At 42.4% G+C, this 19,053-nt stretch overlaps 1 protein-coding gene and 1 pseudogene across 3 annotated transcripts in view; one reads left to right on the plus strand and one right to left on the minus strand.

Moving 5' to 3' along the window:
* Positions 1–19,053, plus strand: part of PTPRG (protein tyrosine phosphatase receptor type G) — a 685,327-nt gene that overhangs the window by 28,615 nt on the left and 637,659 nt on the right. The window lies entirely within an intron of this gene.
* On the minus strand, positions 3,874–9,826 carry LOC117037085 (NAD kinase-like; annotated as a pseudogene).

Consider the following 19,053-nt stretch of genomic DNA (forward strand, 5'->3'; position numbering starts at 1 on the left):
GATGATATTCGAAAAGATAATGGAGGTAAAGAGACACATACGGTGTCTGACACTTACTAGGCACTAATTGTACATTTTCTACTGTGTCCCAGTTACTGAGTTTGGTGCTGAGACTAGAAAAGATAGCTGTCAGAGCACTCACAGACTAGAAACTGACATGCAAATAAAGGAGCATAAAAAATGTTCAGTGAGCCCCAAGGAGTCCGAAGAAACTGTTTCTCAGTGAGAGGCACTGGAGGAAAAAAGAAAACGTGACTGAATCTTCCCTTTCTCTGGATCTTAAACTGTGCTAGAGCGAGTAGCTACTGCAGCATACCATTTTTTATTTTTATATAAATTTTATATGTAACTAAAATGATTTCAAATTGTTTTCTTACTAGTAATTGTAAAAACTACTCGTTTTATGGGAAAGGTTGTAGATCTGCCCATCTTGTGATACTCAACAGTCTTTGAAAATCACGTGTCTTTGTCAATTATACCCCAATAAAGCTGGGGTTATAAAAGGAAAAATGTCACACCCCCTGAGCTCCCTGAAGTCTGGTTGGTTCTCTGTAGCTCCACAGTGGATGCCGGGTTGGCAAAAACACAGGTTCTGAATGGGTATTTGTCCTAGGATATTCCATATTTCACTACTCAGAGTGTCATCTGCTGACCTGCAGCATTTTCATTGCTTGGGAATTTGTTAGAAATGCAGAATCTTAGATTGCAGACCCCACTCTGGATCTGTACTTACAAGATTCCCCAAGTGATTCTTATGTACGTAGAAATTTGAGAAGCAGTGGGCTGGGACAAATCCAGGCAACTTGACCCATATCTCTATATCCTATCCTCTCTTTGCAGCATTTGTCCACATACACCCCATGTACCTCTGTCCCTCCATCAGGACAGACACCTTTGGAACCCTAAAACAGTGTATGTCAAGAAAGGCCCCCCGGTAATGACTTGCTTTTAGGGAGCCCTTTTCTTTCCGCCCAGGAATCAGCATTTCCTTTGTTAACTAGGTGAAAATAATAGGATTAAAAAGAAAGGAAGAAGGTGGTCCAAATTTTCCTTACAGTCAAAACAGATGTGGTTACACGGGTGGGAATTTTACCACTTAAAATGTAGAGCCTGTTCCTTATTAAAAGTAAGCTGTGTATACAGCTCTCCTTTTCTTAGCTAAACAAAATGAAATGGGTTTTGAAAATTGGAGATAGATGAATGAGGTTTTTATAATCATCACTTGCTTTTACTCATCAGCTCTTGTTCTTGTTCTTTTCATTTCCTTTCAGATGGAGGCATTTTTAATGAGAAGAATTAGAAAAGGGGGTCAGAGAAACCAAAACAGAAAGAAAAATTCTGCTGAGCTCTGTAGCTTTTCTCAGTTCTTTAAAGTGCTTGAAAAGTAATATTTTGTTGCTACTAAATCTAATTAATAGCTAGCTGGTACTCATCAAAACCTCATTTCTTTCAACCTTGAAGGCAGTTGGAAAGATACACAGATCTGTGTATTATCACAGCAAACGCAGTCTCTTTTTTCCTTAATCACTTAGTGCTTTATCAGCAATGTAAGCAGTAGATGGACAGCTGTGTTTAAAAAATAAAATGCATCTCAGGGTGTTCACTGTGGCATGTAATGAATGTGTATTGATTGATAGAATTACTTTAAAAAAATAAAATTTTAAAAACCAGAGTCGAAACTGTGTAGTAGGCATGGTTCTTAGCTGAGTATCCAGACTGTTCCTGAGTATTTGGATGGAATCGACAAGTCTTTGCAAGCCTGTTCTTTGCCCAGTACAGACTAATCAGGATGCTGTGGACCAAATAGATTTAAACACAAAGAGAGGATGAAAGTACTCATCCGGGAGGAGGGCACCGGAGGATTATAGTACAGAGCCCTGCATCTCGGCCTATGCAGGGTGCAGCTGTGGGCTGGTAGTTACATGGACATTTCTTCCATCCTGAGCAGACCAAGTATGAATTTACATGGTGGCTAAAGTGCTGATGGGCTCAAGTAAAGTAGGTCAGGCCTTCATTATAGCTATCAGACATTGGGAATCCTAGTTGAAGAGAGGCAGTGATTGCAAATGCTGCTTATTTGGAGGACAAGAGCCGTTTCCGAGGGCTGCTTGAGCAATCCCTTTCCACACCCTCCCGGGGTCCAAATCAATTATTTCTGTTGAAGCACACCCAGGACTTGATGATGTTTTGTGTTTGTTAGGTAGAGTGTTACTCAGTTTGGCAAATATTATTAAGTACCTCCTTTGTTCCAGGTTCTTGGTACAGTAGTTTAAGTCTCAAATCGGCCGTTTGGTTGGTTTTGCCAATGGAGCCAACATCCTTCAGTACTTTGCATGTCTGTAACTCATACTATGCTAATAATCTGGCAGCCCCGCTTGCAGGCCTGACTCTTATCAATAAAGCATGACAGAAATCTGCACAGTGTGTTTGGGGAAATAGCTTACAGGAAGAAACACGATGTTACAACAAAATTGGCCTGATCTGTGCATAGCTAAGGTCTGAGATCACAGGGGATTGTTACAATTAATGCACTTTTTTTCCCTTTAACCATTCTTAATCTGTTGTGGGAAAATGAAGGAGGTTTTCTTAATCCAGGTGAAAAGTTTGAAAGCCTATCTGTTCACAGATGTTTGTCATTTAGTCAGAACACACAGATGACAGTCTAGGTTTTTTGGTTTCCATCTGGACGTGCTGCTGGTGGCTGAGCTATGATAATCTCCCACCTCCCTGGACAGAATCATTTCCTTTGTGCCCTGAATGTAGCAATTCTGCTGGCAGTCAGTCTGTGTTAGCTGATGGACCGTTTGTTTGCACCATAGGTAGATGGTGGGATCAGCACAGTCCTATTCAAATTTTAGGAAATTATTTATTAAATTGTACTTCTTTCTTTTGCAGATAGAGATAAAAGTCGGATTATATAGTGTCACTCCGCTGTTCAAAGAAGTTAACTGAAGGAAAGCTATGTGAACTCCAGGGTATCTTTTCTTACATCTGGGAATGTGCCCTCAAGGTTTGGGTGTTCTCCAAGATGTGTCAGCAGTGTTGCAGTTCCAGGAAAGGGACTAGATGTCAGAATTTGGGTAAAGGGGTATGGCTCTACTTCAGAGAAGGTGTAAGAGAATTTAATTTATGATTAGGTAGTTTGGCCCTAGGCCTTGACCCTTCTAAATGAAATAATTAACGTCATATTCATGAGCTAGTAGGTGGAGTACCATTTATATACACAGAGCAGCTGTTTAACTCTACGTGGAACTGTGTCTAAGATTTCCATCTATGAACGAATTTGGGTCTTACAGTCTGTTGATTTTGAAGGTTTGGGTAACTGGTTCATATAATGGGCAAGAAGTCTAGCTGATGTTCACGGTAAAAGGTAAAAGATTAGAAAAGCTACATGTTGTATTTTTATACTTGTTTCTTTAAACAAAGTGGAGGCAGCTGCAGATTGAAATGATAGCAGTATCGTATTTCTCTGTATGTATATGTGTATATACATGTATGTTTTTGGCCATGAGACATTTATTTTTAACAACAAAGGATAGACAATCCAATCTGATTCTCTCTGCATTTCAATAGACTGATTTATGGAAAAGCTTCCTGACAAGCAGTTCCATCTGGGCTGTTTCTGTCCCCAGACAGGATGGTAACCAACAGCACAGGTGTGCGTGGTGTTGACTCGAGAGCTCCTGCCATTGCTCACTTTGCTTATTTAGAAATGCAAAAAAGAAGTCGGATTTAAAATGTTGAAAACGGCTGATCTGGTTGGCACAGGGCAGATTCCAGGCTTCTCTCTGGCTGCAGACACTCCTGACCTGACGTCTGATAAGCGGTCCAGCGTGGGACCGTTTACAACACGAGTTAAGGCCAGCCTGTTTTTCAGAGGGCGAGTGAAAAGGTGGCAAAAAGGAAAAGGAAGACACCAGAGGGGCTTCGGGGCTCTGGGGTCCCCGTGTGGCGACAGTAGCAGGATAGGCCAGCCCTCCTCGCTCTCCTCCTCCTCTGTAACGTGAGCCGCGCTCTCCTCCGCTTCCGATGCAGACACCAGTGGCTCACAGGGTGTCAGACGCAGGTGGAGGGGAGTGGGCAGCAAGAGGTAGTGATGCTGATGGTGTCTCCTTGGCGGATTTCCTGCCTCTTGTCAACTTAAGGACACCCAGCTGGCGTTCCTTGCCTCCAGTGACAGCTAGATCTTAAGCTCATTCCCTGTGGGGACCCGCAGCGGGTTGGAATGACGGCGAGTGGGGGCAGGTGGGCAAGATCACGGAAGCCCTGCCTGCGGCGCATATACTTGGCTGGCTACGGGTTGGGGTGCAGCCGATCACGTTGCCATGCAACGGGGTGATGAGGTGCCAGTCCATGTAGACGTCCATGTTGGATAGGTACGAGGAGGGGCCGCTAGATCACCACCTCGTTCAAGAGCTGGCACCACCTCGCCCTGATGTCCGTGTCCAGGACAGCAGCCAGCACCCTGTTCTCACCGATTCCGGTGGGTACAGCCATCGCCTTCTCTCTGAGATCCTCCAGCCGGCGCCGAAGAACAACACCTGCGTTCCCCTGTGTCACACTTGAGTAACTTGGGAGTGAACGTTTTCAAAGTTGAAGGATCAGGAAGCCCAGGTGGAACGCCATGGCTGGAGCCACGCTGCTCTTGAGAAGCCAGGAGGCCTAACGCAGTGTTCTCTCTTTTCCCAAGCACGTGACGAAATCGATCTGATTGGAAATGTCATCATAATCTCTGAAGGGGCAGAACCTCCTTTAAACTGGTCCAAAGTTGTCATCACTCACTATAGTTCTTTGAGAACTTTCTTTTCCACACACACAATCATATTGTTCTCCATCGTGTATTCCTCCTTGAACGCCTGGAGTAGGCTGGTGTCTGGATCTTCCTGATGACAAGAAAACACTTTGGGGAGCTTATTCCACGCCAGCCACTGGTTGGCAGGTCCTGGATGTGCATGGTGGTCTGGGGGTTCTATATCACGCAGACCTTTGGCCCCAAATGGCCACCGGGCAGGGCCCGCGTAGAGAATGGGTCCTCCTGAGCTCCTCCGTGCTCCCCGGGGCTGGCGAGGCAGAGGAGCTGTCCTTGGTGGGCTTGGAAGGGGTGGCTGAGCCCTCGGTGCTAGTCTGCGCTCAGCTCCTATTCATGTTGACTTTTTCTGTTCCATTTCCATAGTCAGTAAACGAGGGCTTAGATCAGAAATGCACAATGCTATACACTGCGTTAGGGGTCTTTAGGGCCATCTCCTGGTCCTGTCCCTGGGCTCTGCTGCCACCCTCAGTCACTAGCCTGCCCCTGGCGCTGTGGCCACGGTGCTGGACCCCACTGAGCAGCAGTCACAGTGCCATTCTTTAGCACAACTTGAAAATATTTTTTAAAAGACCCCCCCCCCCCCCATTTAACTTATACATAGCCCATCTTTAAAAGGCAAACCCTGGTTAGGTAGGAGGTCAGTTTTGAAAACAAATTTGAACAATCTCAACTTGTATTTGGTTTCAGCAGCATGTAAAATGTATACTTTTTAGATCCGTTTTCAGTACTTTCGGCCAAAAGGTGTCTTAAGACAAAGTATTTTTCAAAAGTTGCTTATTTTGAAATGCTTAGATTAAGACAAAAACTGTATTTTTGTGACCTCATTGTTGAACCTCCTAAAATTAGTCTCAACTTTGTTTTTCCTTTGTACATGAAAATACTGGATATCTACATTTAGCTTAAAAATAAGTGCAGTTTTGCTTTATGTTCATGTCATGTTTCTTGTGAGTGTGAAACAACATAGACATTCATTTCTACAAGTCATAGGATTACTTTGAAAAACAAAACAGAAGACCATATTTCAGCAGTGATTTTCAAACCGCTTTAAAACACAATCCTTTTTTCAGAATGTGAAACACACAAGACTGCCTCATTTATTTGACAAATGATTGGGGGGTGGTGCACGAGTCCCTTGCATGAGGCTTTAAAACACACGGGATTTTTTGTTGTTGGTTTGTGATGTCATCCAGCTGTTTGCTCTCATTCCTGATGAATATACTGAGGTCTGGGGCGTCTGAGACCCATTCAAGGTCACAGTGGGTTAGTGGTAGAAGTGGGTTTGAAACCCACTTCTCTCAGTTGCTAGTGATTGTTTCTTCTTTGACAGATAGAAATGATAAACAAAACTGATAATTGCATGCATGTGAGTTTGGAATGGCAACTGCTTTTCAGAATTGGACAGTTTTCTCAAGGCTTTTATGCCATTTAACCCAACGGTTAGTAACTGTATAGATGATTAGAGAAAAGGGCCTAGAACACTTAATGTCAAATTTCACTTTTCCCTGGTCTGTTAACTCTAGGATACCGCCTACTGCCCACCACATTGTCAAAGCGGCCAAGTTAATTTTTTAAAGGGTCTGATTTAATCTTTTTACCATATTGAATTTGGTGTTACGTCACTGACCTCAATACATTTGTTTTAATATCTTATGTGTTGTTTGCTTATATCATGTTTAATTTAACCAATAAAATGGATAATTTTGCAAGGCATTGAAGACCCTGTATGTCTTTGATGGGTTTTGTGAGTTGTTTTATTTTTGCCATGTATTGATATTTATATGAAACGGATAGAGTGGTTTGTGTTAGTTGTAATTAGAGTCATTTTACTAATATGAAATTTATCCCCTTAAAGCATTTGGAACCATTATCTTGGAGTATAAAACAAAACAAAACATTACTCTAGCATGAAAAATCCACTTAAAGGGCACAGTTGTTGCCACAGTTTGTTTTTCTTCACCAACTAAGATAGAGCTTTGAAATCAAGGAATGTTGGCTACAGCAAAGAGCTATTGGCATGGAGTGGATTGGAGTTTTGCACATGCTTGTTTTGAAACTCGGCTACTTCTGTTCTGGTTGACTGGTCTCAGTGGTAACGAGCTTAAAATGAAATAATGCCTTTTTGCCAACACCATCTCAATTCTTCTTGTATGGACTGCTTGAGCCAATGTAACACATAATGTAGAGCAAAACAAGGAATCGATAAAACCATTAAGCAGCTCACTGTCTGGCTAGGAATGTTGATGAATAAGTCCGCATTTCCTCTTGGGTGTTTTTATTCACCAGGGGAAGAAAAGGAGAGGGCTAACCCAGTAGAGAGGTGGAGAATGGCTTTTCTTGCTGGAGCGAGGCAGTGCAGCTAGCCTCTCTGTCTTTTTGTGGAGGAGGCGGCTTATCTGTGGACCAGGACGTGTGGTTGGTCATCCTATGCTGCCCCTTTCCTATCTCTCATGTTAGGGTTTATTAGTTACTGATAGAGTGGAGAGACATCAGACACTCATTAAACTCAGGAATCAGTCAGGTTGTAATTCCTCTTAGAGCCGGGAGACCAGTGTCTAAGCTTGGATGCAGTGGCCGATAGTGGGGCCACAGGCAAACGTGAACTTGAATGTTGTGGTAGTTTGCTAGGTCTGCTGTAACAGGGTACCACAGTCTGGGTAACTTAAACAACAGAAATTTGTCTCACAAGTCTGCATGCTAGATGTCCTGTGGGCAGGATTGTTTGTTTCCGAGGGCTGAGAGGGAGATTCTGTTTTAGGCCTCTCTCCCAGCTTCTGGTGGTTTGCTGCCAATCTTTGGCGTTCCTTGTCTTATGGAAGCATCACCTTGATCCCTGCCTTCATCTTCACAGCACGTTCTCCCAGTGTGCGTGTCTGTGTGCAAATTTCCCCTTTTTATAAGGACATTTGTTTCATTGGATTAAAGTCCATCCACTCTAATGACTTCCTCTTCACTAATTCTGCAATGACCTGGTTCCTAATTAAGGTCACATTCTGAGGTACTGGGGGTTAGTGGGGTTAGGATATATGACTTTGAGGGGGACGCAAATCAACTCATAAGAGATGGATAAGATAGCTGGTTTTGTGTTTCTAAAATCTCAAGAGTGGTTTCAATCAAGCCACCTACAGATTCAAAATTAGTAAACATCTGTGTTTTACAGTTTTTTTCTAGGTGCTTTCACATACCCTGTGTTGCTTACCACAGCAAACAAATGTATTCATGTTTATGAAGGTAATAGGGACTTTATAATAGAATAAAACAGAGTAAACACTCTAGAATCTCCTACTCATCTTCTGTTTTCCTCTGGGTATCGAAAAGCATAATTCTAATCCCCACTCACTTGCATGAAGACTTGGATTTACTTTAATCAAGTGCAGTGAATGGCAGATGTTGGCATTACACAATACATGTATTGTATCATGACATAAAAATACGTTCTGTACTTTTTGAGTGATTACAGAGATTTGTCTAGGGTAAGTTTGACTCTTGCTAAAACCTCGTACACTGACTTTGCAACTTAAAACTCCTCACTACCCCAAATGGTAATCTCCTTTCATTAAATGAAAGTTTGGTCACGAGTTGTTTTTTCTGTTTTTTTTTTTTTGCCTTAAGGTTGAGTGTTTTAAGTCTGCCTTTATCAGTGGAAACTATATTTTGCAAATAAAATCTCACTTGATGAGAACTTCTAGATTTATTCTCCTAGCAATCTTCAAATTTACAATACAGCATTATTAACTATAGTTGTCATGCTGTGTATTATATCCCCATGACTTGTTTATTTTATAACTGTAAGTTTGTATCTTTTGATTCCCTTCACCCATTTTGCCTACCTCTTCCCTCTGCCTCTGGCAGCTACCAATCTGTTACCTGTATCTATGAACTTGGTTTTTATTTTTAGATTCCACATATAAGTACGTCAGTTATATCTCAATTAAAAAAGCATGTAGAGAAATAACTCCCATACCAAAAAAAAAAAGAAAAAGAAAAAGAAAAAAAAAACCAACAGAAAAATCTCACTCGAAATCTTAGTATATAAAATAGATTTTTAAAAAGATTTCTCATTGAATCAGGGTAGAGGCTTCTGGTCACCATCCCCCACCTCTTTCTTGCTTGAGTTCTCTCAACCAGAACATAGTTGGAAAAGGCATTGAGACACCATAGTACATGAGCGTGCTTGCCATATGATGAGAGGTTTTTTTCATCTAGAGGGAAATAGGAACAAGTAAGGATATTATATCCTTTGAGTAATCTCGGTATTTGTGGGCTCAAATCAGTGTTCAATTCTTTTTTTCATTTATTCAATGATTGAGAGTGATTTGTGTGAGATGTTGGGAGATTCAAAGATCAGTGAGATACAGTCACTTCTGGAAGAGTTTCGTCTCCCTCCATGCATCCCTCATGTTTATTGAGTTCCTCCTATTTGCTATATACCCTGTTTATTTTAAGATATTTGAAAAAGTGACAAAACTAACAAATGATGATCCCTGCCTTTTGGGGGCTTGTGTTTTAGCAGTGGTGGGGGGCAACTGACATGTTAGAAAGTGATGAATATCAGGAAAAGAAATAAGGTTAAGGGAAATTGGGAGTCAATGGAGGTGAGGAGTTAGATAGGATCCACCTATTTTAAATGCACCTCATTGGGAAAAGCTGCCATTGAGTAAAGGTGTAAAGAAGGTAAAGTCAAACGTGGTAGAGGGGACAGAGGGGACAGCCAACTCTTGCACAATCTCATTTGGACCCCATATTGACCCTATAAAAGCAGGTATTGTTATGATCGACTTTAAGCGAAGGCTAAAGTGGTTCAGGATCAACTGTCTAGACAATAGTGAGAGAATTCCAGCCTTCAAGTGCGAGATGCAGCTGGCTAATTGGACCAGTGTCTCTCCGTACTGTGCTTATGGGAACCTTGTCAGGCTTCTGTTTCAGGCCCTCGTAGCCTCTGCCCATCTCTGTGTGTGCAAGAAGGGCTGAGGCTGTATCTGTCACTGGGCTCTCCAGAGCACCTAGCTCATAGCTCATTATACATGTGTTGATTGAATAAGGAGCATAAAATACGGTCCCTATGCCCCTGTAATTAAGAGAGGGTCAAATACCCACGCCAGTGCTGATGACAGTTCAGAGGGAAATAAGACCAGCTTCCTCATGGGGGTACCAGTGAAGCATCAGATGTGGGTTGGAGGGGTAGCCCGTGCTGCAGCTGGGGCTCCAGGTAGCTGCCTCACGTCCGCGGCTTCTAATTTTCTCTGTGGGCCACACTAAATAGTCCATTGTTCATCAAAGAGAGGGGAAATTGATTTCAAATTACTCCTGTATTGCTTGAAAACCAAACTGCCATGAATGCTTTATGGGATCAGGGAGAAGATAGGGCCAGGGTTTTAGCTGCACTAAAACCTGCCTAATTAACCGAGCACTGTCTATTTCCGTCTGGCAGCAGATGTGACCCCTCTTCTGCAGAGGGGCTCGGTTTTGAAGACCATACTCCCAGGGCCAGGAGTAGTTTAGACTGTGAGGGAGGAGGATTTATGCTTTGTGTGCTTCTCTTCTGCTCTGTGCACCTTTTCCTGGGTCAGGGAGCTGCGTGTGCAGGCTCGTGGGAATTGATTGTTGCATTTTCAGGAATTTTGTGAGCTGATTATTAAAACATAATCTCTTAAAGAACAAAATTATGTAAATTTACAGTTATATTTAAGAAGTAGTAAATACCCTAAAGTCATCACTCCTACTTATTTTAATACATTTTACTGTTATTTATGCTCTTGAGCCTTTGTTGCATCTGTATGGTAGAAATGCTGTTGTATGATGATGTGCTACTTAATATGACTCTTTCCTACTTGACAGTTAGTGATGGCATATCGGTAGTTTGAAGTTAGCTGTGGTGGGACTATTTACACCATGGTCAGCGGCAAATGCTGCAATCCAGCCCCCTCCCAGAGCTGGATGGTAAGTACACATTTACAAATACACCACTATCTGGAGCCTACCTCCATGTTTGTTTGCTAGGACTGCCATAACAAAGTTCCACAAACTAGGGGGTTTAAAACAACAGAAACTTATTGTCTCTTAGTTCTGCAGTCTAGAAGTCCAAGATCCAGGTGTTGCCAGAGTAGGTTCCATTTTGGAGGCTCTGAGGGAAAGTGTGTTCCTTGCCACTTCCTGGTTTCTGGCCTGCGGTCAAACCTGACCATGCTTTGGCTAGTAGGTACATCACTGCGATCTCTCCCTTCATCTTCATGTGACGTTCTCTCTGTTTCTGTGTCTTCACAGGGCCATCTTCCTTCTGTGTCTTTTGTCCCTTATTATAAGGACACCAGTCATACTTCAGTATGACTTTATCTTAACTAATTACATCTGCAATGACCCTATTTCCAAATAAGATCATATTCTGAGGTACTGGGGGTTAAGACTTTAACATATCTTTTTGTGGGGACACAGTTCAACTCCTTACGTCCTCCAGTCACCTTACATTGCCTATTGGGACACCTTGCTCTTGCCAGCTCAAATAATAGAAATAAATCCAAGAGCCCTTATGTATAATAACTTTAATGGCTTATTATGTACTACGTTTTTTCTTTAGTGTGTTCTCATTGAACTTTCTCGACCACCCTGTAATGTAAGTATCATTATTCCCATTTAACAAATAAGGAATTGGGCTTTGAGCAAATTGGAATAATAGCCCTGGCTAGCATATTAGGTATTTGAATCCAGATGCTGTAGCCTCTTGTCAACTTGCTTGTCGTGAGTGTTATTGCTTCAGAACCCCGTTAGCTGTGCCAAATCCACGTGGAGGGTTAATTGTAGCAGAGTAGTAGAGAAGAAGGAAGAGCTAATTTTTGTAAAACTTGTAGGGACCAAGCCTACAAGTTAGATATGTATTACTTAGATGTGTATTACCTTATTTATCCTTGTGACCACTTTTTGAGTTGTTCCCATTTGTGCAGATGAGAAGATGGAACTGTAGGTAAACTTCACAGAGCTGATAAAAGGGACAGGTAAGAGAGGAGCCCAGGTCTCTGGATGCAAAGACCCTTCTTGTTGGGTGCTACCACATTGTTCTTCAGGAAATCCCACAGCTGAGAAATGGGCACCATCCCATTCCTGATGCTTCTTGTTGGGTGAGGTGTTAGTCATGCGTATGTTTATTTTCTCATTCAGTTAGTATGTAGTGAGAGCCCTGGTAAGTGCCAAGGACTGTGCTAAAGGATGGCAAGTAGCTCTCAGAACTGGGAGGATTTATAGTCCTCCACAGCCATGTTTCCTTAAAATGTCATAAGGTCCTACCTCTCTGCCATTTTCCTAATTGGTGACAATCTTCACCTATCTGGTGTCTTTTTCTTCTTTTTTTTTCTTTTCTATTGCTGTGTAGCAAATCACCACAAACTCAATGACTTAAAACAACACAAATTTGTTATAGTTTCCATGGGTCTTGGGTCTGGGAATTAGACGAGTCCACTGCTCAGGCTGAAATCAATGAGTGAACCAGGGCTGTGATCTCATCTGAGGCTCAGGGTCCTCTTCCAAGTTTGCTGACAGGTTGGTAGAGTTCAGTTCTTGGTGGTTGTGGGACTGAGGCTTGAGCTTTGAAAGGCTGCATGCCTTTGCCAACAGGAGAGTGACTGATATTTCCAGCTCTTTCAGAACACTTACCTGATTAGGTCAGGCCCACACAGGATCAAATTTCCTATTCATTAAATCAAAGTCCACTAATTAGGGATGTTAATTAAAGCCACAAAATCCTTCACCTTTGCCATTTTGAATGACTAGAAGAAAACCATAGGTCCCATCCGTACTCAGGGAAAGGGTGTTATTCAGGGAGTAATCCAAAGGATGAGGGTCATGGATGCCATCTTGGAATTTTATTACTGTATCTGGGATTTCCCTCAGACTTTTCTGCCCTTTGGGGTTTTGGGCCCATGTTATTCCCATTTATTCCTTCCCTTCCCTTAGCCAGGTATGTCCACATGAACAGTTCATGGTTTGAGGACACTGAGTGCTTAAAAGCACGGCTGGCTTTGTATGACCAGCCTCTGTTTTACCAGTTTTCGGGCTTGGTACAGAGCTATTTCTTCAGATTCTTTGCATGGAGTCCCAGTTCTCTGGCCTCAGTCTCTGATGCCTTTGTTTTATACCTTAAATATTCTTAATTTTTAAAACTAAGGGAATAGTGCATTGAATTTTCAGTTGAAGGGTAGAGAAGTCAACACAAAGTACCTCAAGCAGATAGAAGAATTTACTGGCGTTATATAATACATGGGTGTAGACATACCTGTATCCAGGTCCTAAAACCATGCACTATGGCTCTTGGTTTTTTTTTTCCCCTCCCCTTTCTACCTTTTTCTGGCAACTCTTGTGATGGCCAGCCTCACTCCCCTAACACCTGCAGACTTATGTGATATACAGATCTCCTTATTTCTAAGGACAGAAACTCTTCCTGAGTCTCAATATTACCCCTTACTCTTAATTATCAAGGCTGGGGTCACATTTGGATGGACCGAGAACTGCACAGGCTCAAATGTCCCCACCACTGTCATTGATGTAGGAGCGAAAGCCCCTGCCTTAGCCTCTTGGAATGGCATTTTTCTTTAGGAACAAAGGATCTTTGCCAAGAGCATTATGGGCAGGTGAAAAGAACACATACCCACTTTGGAACCTGGAGAGACAGACACATTCTAAACAGGTCATCTTGGTATAACTTCAGGAGACTAGAATTAGCATTCCTGATCCCTCCTTCCTCAGCACCGTAGCTGGTGAAACAGAAGTGGTGTAGACAGCCACCTGTGAAATAAAAGCTTCGGGTAAATGGAAGTCCCTGGTAGGTTTTCATTTTAGTGTAAATCCTCTATCTTCTTGGTGTGGGTCTCCTTAAAGACTTAGGAATATTGTCTTGAGAGGATGCTGCATGAATTCAAGAGTCGGATCAAACTCTATGCTTTCGGATTCATTAAAACTGAAATGCCTGGAGCCAGAAGCCAGAAGCTTGCCAGAAGCATCACACACTGCCCTGAACCCGAGGCTGCACCGAGCTGGATCTCTGATGCTTTCATTCGACAGGTTTTTCTTCACAGAAAAGCAGCTCCACAAACTCTAAATCTTACATCGCTTTTTTTTTGGTGGGGGAGGGAGAACAGTCTGAGAACGTAGCTAGGAATTTCTGATTATTAACCTGACTTCCCTCCTGCTTCTCCCTGGAACTAAATTCTCTGAAAAAAGCCGAGGTTTTCCTAGTTCGAGAGCCCGCTTTCTCCAGCTGGATTCGGATGATGGCCAGTCCTGAGGCTGTACATGCCGTCTAGGTTCAGGCAGCTGAAGGGAAGGAGTGAGGTAGGAGAGCCACAGGGAGTGGGCAGACTGGAGAACTGGACGCACCACGCCTGTTCTCCAAGGCCAGCTCTGTTTGGCCTGGGCTGATGGTTGCCCTGAGGGAATTTGAGTCAGTGTTAGATCATTCCAATATTTCAAGAGAAAATAGAGGTCTTAAATTTCACTTAATTACTTCCAATTTTAAAACTTTGCTAATGACTTCAGCTTTTATTACACTGTGAAGACTCAAGTCTTTTGGCTCGGCTTGTCCTCTGGTGTCCAGTTGTGATCTCCAGTTTGCGTCTTGCCGAAGCCGGAAGGCTTACTGAGGATGGTGTTTGATGCCTATGCAGCATCCGTCTCCTTTCTAATAGAGCCTCAGTTTTACATAGGTGCCCACCCTCTATGAAGCAGGGAGAAGCCAAACCCTTGCTGCAGGGTTGGGTTTATTTGGTTTACATCCCTTATTAGGGATTGGTTCAGTCCTGGCCATGTGATCTGACTCTGTCCAATGGAAGGAGAAGATGTGTCTGCGTGGGGGCCCTCTTGTGGAAAGCTGCATCTTTCCTTGAAGCCAGGGAAACTGGTTGTCTTTCTACTTGCCCTGGGTACTGTCAGAGTGTGATACCCACAACTTTGCTGCCAGCCTGAAGATAAAGTCAGATCTGAGGATTTCTGGCCTGGAAAGGAAGGGAAGAATCTGGATTCCTGTTGATATCCTTGTGCTGCTGAATCAACCAGCCCTGAAGCCTGCCTTGCTACTGGACATCCTTTTGTGTGAGATGATGATAAATTCTTTATTGGTTAAGACAAGCATGACTCGGCATAAGAAGCAGACTAGGGGAGAAACCCCAGTACAATTCTAGACCCCATGAACTACTGGTGATAAAGAAGGTGTTCACTGATTTAGAGTTAGGCAGTGGAAGGATTTCATCTTAATGGCTTTACTGTGATTCCTTGCTATGGGTCCCTGGAAGTATTTATTATCCAAGACAATACTCCATCTTTCTGTTGAGAAGGATGGGCTCCTTGGGGAAGAGGGATATCATTACACCTGCCATGGGCTCAGTGTGAGTGGCGAGGGTACCGCGTGTTTACCATCAATGGTTTGTGGTCAGATGCAGCCTGAACATGTACCGAGAGACCTTTGGTCTCTGTCGAGGGTTAGATGTGGATTAATAAGAATTAAACGATTAAAACACTTCCGAAAATCATTCTTCAGGTTGATAGGTTGATAAGCCTTCATTATGGAAAGAGCCTCATCTTTCAAGGAAGGGCTGAGTTGTGTTTAGTATAATCCAAACAGTTTTCAGGCCCTGAGAAGAATATAGAAGAGAAAGGGGTCACTGCCTGACCTTTGCTGTGAAGGTAAATCAACTTTGAAGCACCTCACTCTTTCTAAATGTTCCAGACATTTCTTCTTTTCTAAAAGGAAGAAATAACGTTGCGTTTTAAGAAAATGTTTTCTTAACCTGCACAAATATTCCCAACCTTTTTTCAATTGTAAAAATTAAACGCTGCCCTTTACTATTAATAACAGAGAAGCTTGGTCTTGCACAATTGGTTTTCACATGTAAATGTTTTTATTTGAACTCGTATGGAGAGGCAGTGAGGTATGTGGCAAGGAGTGTGAATTCCGATGCCACACTGCCTGGGTTTGAATCCCAGCTCTGCCACCTACTGGCAATGAGACCTTAGCAAATTGTTTCGTTTCTTTGTATCTCAAGTTCTTGATCTGTACAATAAAAGTAATTATAGTGCTGACCTTGTAGGGCTGTGAGGATTAACAGTTAAATACATGAGTCCATTTAAAGTGCTTGGAACAGTGCCTGGCACACAGTAAGTGCTGTGTGAGTTCACTACTAGGCATCATCACAGTCATGGTAATAAAATCTGCAGTGCCACTGCTATCGGTGGCATCAGGCTTTGTTAAGAGATTTTGGAAGACCTGAATCATTTGGTAGACGTAGTGTCACTGTCTCTGAGATCACAAGTGATTTATTGCTGGATATAGAAAATTACCCTTGCGAGGTATGCATGGGGGACGGCGGCTCCATGGGGCAAGGATGCTGGGCTGAAGCCAGCCATCTTCACAGCAGATGGATAAAGAGATTATATAGCATGTTTGTCTAGATGGATTTGGCCGTACTCAGGGTGATAATAAGTACAGGAACTGATTGTTACTTAAGAGCTCAACACTGAAGCATGCAGCATTGGATATGACAAACATTTATTTATCTGTTCAGTGATCATCCTTTTCAAAGGTAGGTCTCATGTCCTTCACTTACCGTCTCATTCTCTTTTTCTGAATGGCAAAAGCGCTATGGGTTTTTGAACAGAAATCCTAATCATCTTGTAATAGTACAAGTATGGGGTTTGAGCGAATGAAATGTAGGCTCCAGTTCTGAAGGTGCCATGTACTGCCGTGACCTTGTGAAGACGTTGGACAATCTTTCTAGGGCTCAGTCTCCTCATCTGTAACACGGGGATAACCATTCCTCAGGACTTTTTTGTGCACCTCCAATGGAATCATGGAGGTAGAGTGATCAGCACAGGCCTTCCTCATCATTTTGTATTTTCATCAGTTTCCTGCTTTATTTTTAACCACCATCTTAGCTACAGAGGTGACACACTTGAAAGCTTTTTGGGGAGGACTTTATATACGTTGGGCCATTTCTGCTGAGTTTTTTGAGAAGGGAGCCTATTTAGATGTTACGTAAGAAACAGTTTTTTTCTCTCATTAGTAGCTACATTTTTCTAGTGGGCTTTTACCTTATTTGGAGCTGTTTTCCTGAAATTTGTGGGGGAATTAAGACAGGAATTGGCTAACTTTTTGTGTAAAGAGCCAGATAGTAGACCTTTTTGGCTTTGCAGCTGTATCTACTTGTTGCGTTATAGCTTGAAAATAGCCGTAGACAATACGTCAGCAAACAGGCATGGCTGTGTTCTTCGAGTGACACTTTGTTTCTGGACACTGAAGTTTTAACTTCACATAAGTCTCATTTGTTTGTCACAAGATATTCTTCTTTCCATTTTTTCCCTAACCATTTAAAAGTGTAAAAGCCATTTTTAGCTTGCAGACTGTATAAGACGAGACAGTGGATTGGAGTTTGCACAACCCAGCATTAAGGTTTTGATAAACCATATTGCTAGTAATCCACATAGCAGAGAAGGCTTTCATTCACAGAGCTTGTCTAACTCAGGTCTTGGGATCTGAAGCATCTTTCCCTAACATTTGTAGTGACTCCGCAATTTGATCAGGTCTAGACAGGATGTTTTCTTGGATGGCCTTTGCCCAAAGTGAGGTACATAGGTGCCTCAGGCTCAGTGTAGCATGTGGCCTATTTCCAGTTAGAAATGCTAACTGGAAAGCCCAGGTAGCGAGTGCGCATGAATTGCATGATTGCCTCCCTGAAAAGCTGTTAACTTCTCCAGTGCTTTTGAAAGGAACTTCAGCTTTATGCATTCTCCAGTCTATTTTGTTCCTTGGGGTCCCCCTCCCCCCGTCTTCTCAGCATTAAAGGTGCATTAGTGTATTCTCAGTGCAATACTTTAGAGTTCTTGGAATGGGCAGAGAGCAGTTATATCCCATAATGCCAGAGTAATCAATGGAAAGAGATAGATTGTCAGGTTGTAAATCATGTGAGAGAATTTGATGATATCAGCTTCGGGGAAATGGGATCCTATTACTCCCATTCTGAATTCTCTGGTTCTGGAATTAATTTTTTTTTTTTGTACTTGTATTCATTTGATGGAAGATCCTTTGCGATGAACGAGAGGATGACAAAGCACAGGTCAGCTGTGTCCCGCACACTCCCTCCATCCCTTGCTGTCCGTGCTCATCCTTGTATCGTTTCAGACCTGCGGTGTGGAACGCTTTCTATAGCCATAGTCAGCACTGGAGAGTGAAATACACTTAGACTGTCAGAGAACTGAAAGAATATTTATTCCTCCATATTCAAAAGTGGATAAAATCACACCCTTTAGACGAGGACACTCAAACGTAGCAGCATTCTTAGCAAATACAGTTACTGGCAATAGAAAGCAAAGGGCTTTTTTAGAGAGAAATAAGCTGTGCCTTTTACTTGCAGACTTAATGCAGAGAGATGAAAATATGCTAAAGACATGTTTGGTTTGTTTTTTGTTTTTTGTTTTTGTTAAAGGCGTAGACCAGAGACATTTTGGAACCTTTTCATCTAGCAAATCCAGCTTCCCTTTAAGCAAAGCATCAGGATTGCTTCAATATTTAGGTATTAATAGTCCCTTGTGGCTCAGTCAGCTCTTTGAAAATGAAATTCTCGGCACTGCTGTCACAATTAAAGAAAGACATGCTGAGGTGAAAGGGAATTTGTGTGTTTCTTAGATTGGAAAGATATGTTGAGTCAAATGAACATCCTCTCAAGGTGAAATTATCTATTTAAAACCCTTCCAATTATAGTGCCAGGTACAATCTTTGATGAGATTCAGGGAGAACAAATGACTTAATCGGTGGGGGAGAGGTTGTCTGTATGGAGGAAAGCTATGAAATCAAAATGTACTGAACCTTGTTTATCATTGTGGGAATATGGTTATGTAAATTGAACATGGTATAGTTGCACTAAAACGTGAGCTATTAGTGGGTTACTGAAAGCGTTGGAAAGAAGAAGGTAGGGTTGGGTTCTTTGCTCTTCTTTTTTTTTAAAGGCATTGTGAGGCGACCAGAACTGAAAACCACCAGCAATACACGATGACCTCTCTGTATGTAGTCTGATCCAAGGAATTTGGATGGTGTATACAGTTTTACTTAAACGGTGGTTTTATGGCCTGGCATTCTAGAACAATCACCCAAGTCCTGTTTGCTTTATCTCCAAAATAAATCTTGAATCTCTGGCCAGTGCTGTCCATCTCTTCTGCTCCTGACTTGGTCTAGGCCACCATCCTGAGTTAACATATGGTGACAGCCTTTTCAG

The sequence above is a fragment of the Rhinolophus ferrumequinum genome, chromosome 17 (genome assembly GCF_004115265.2).
Source record: "Rhinolophus ferrumequinum isolate MPI-CBG mRhiFer1 chromosome 17, mRhiFer1_v1.p, whole genome shotgun sequence".
NCBI classification, from domain to species: Eukaryota; Metazoa; Chordata; class Mammalia; order Chiroptera; family Rhinolophidae; genus Rhinolophus; species Rhinolophus ferrumequinum.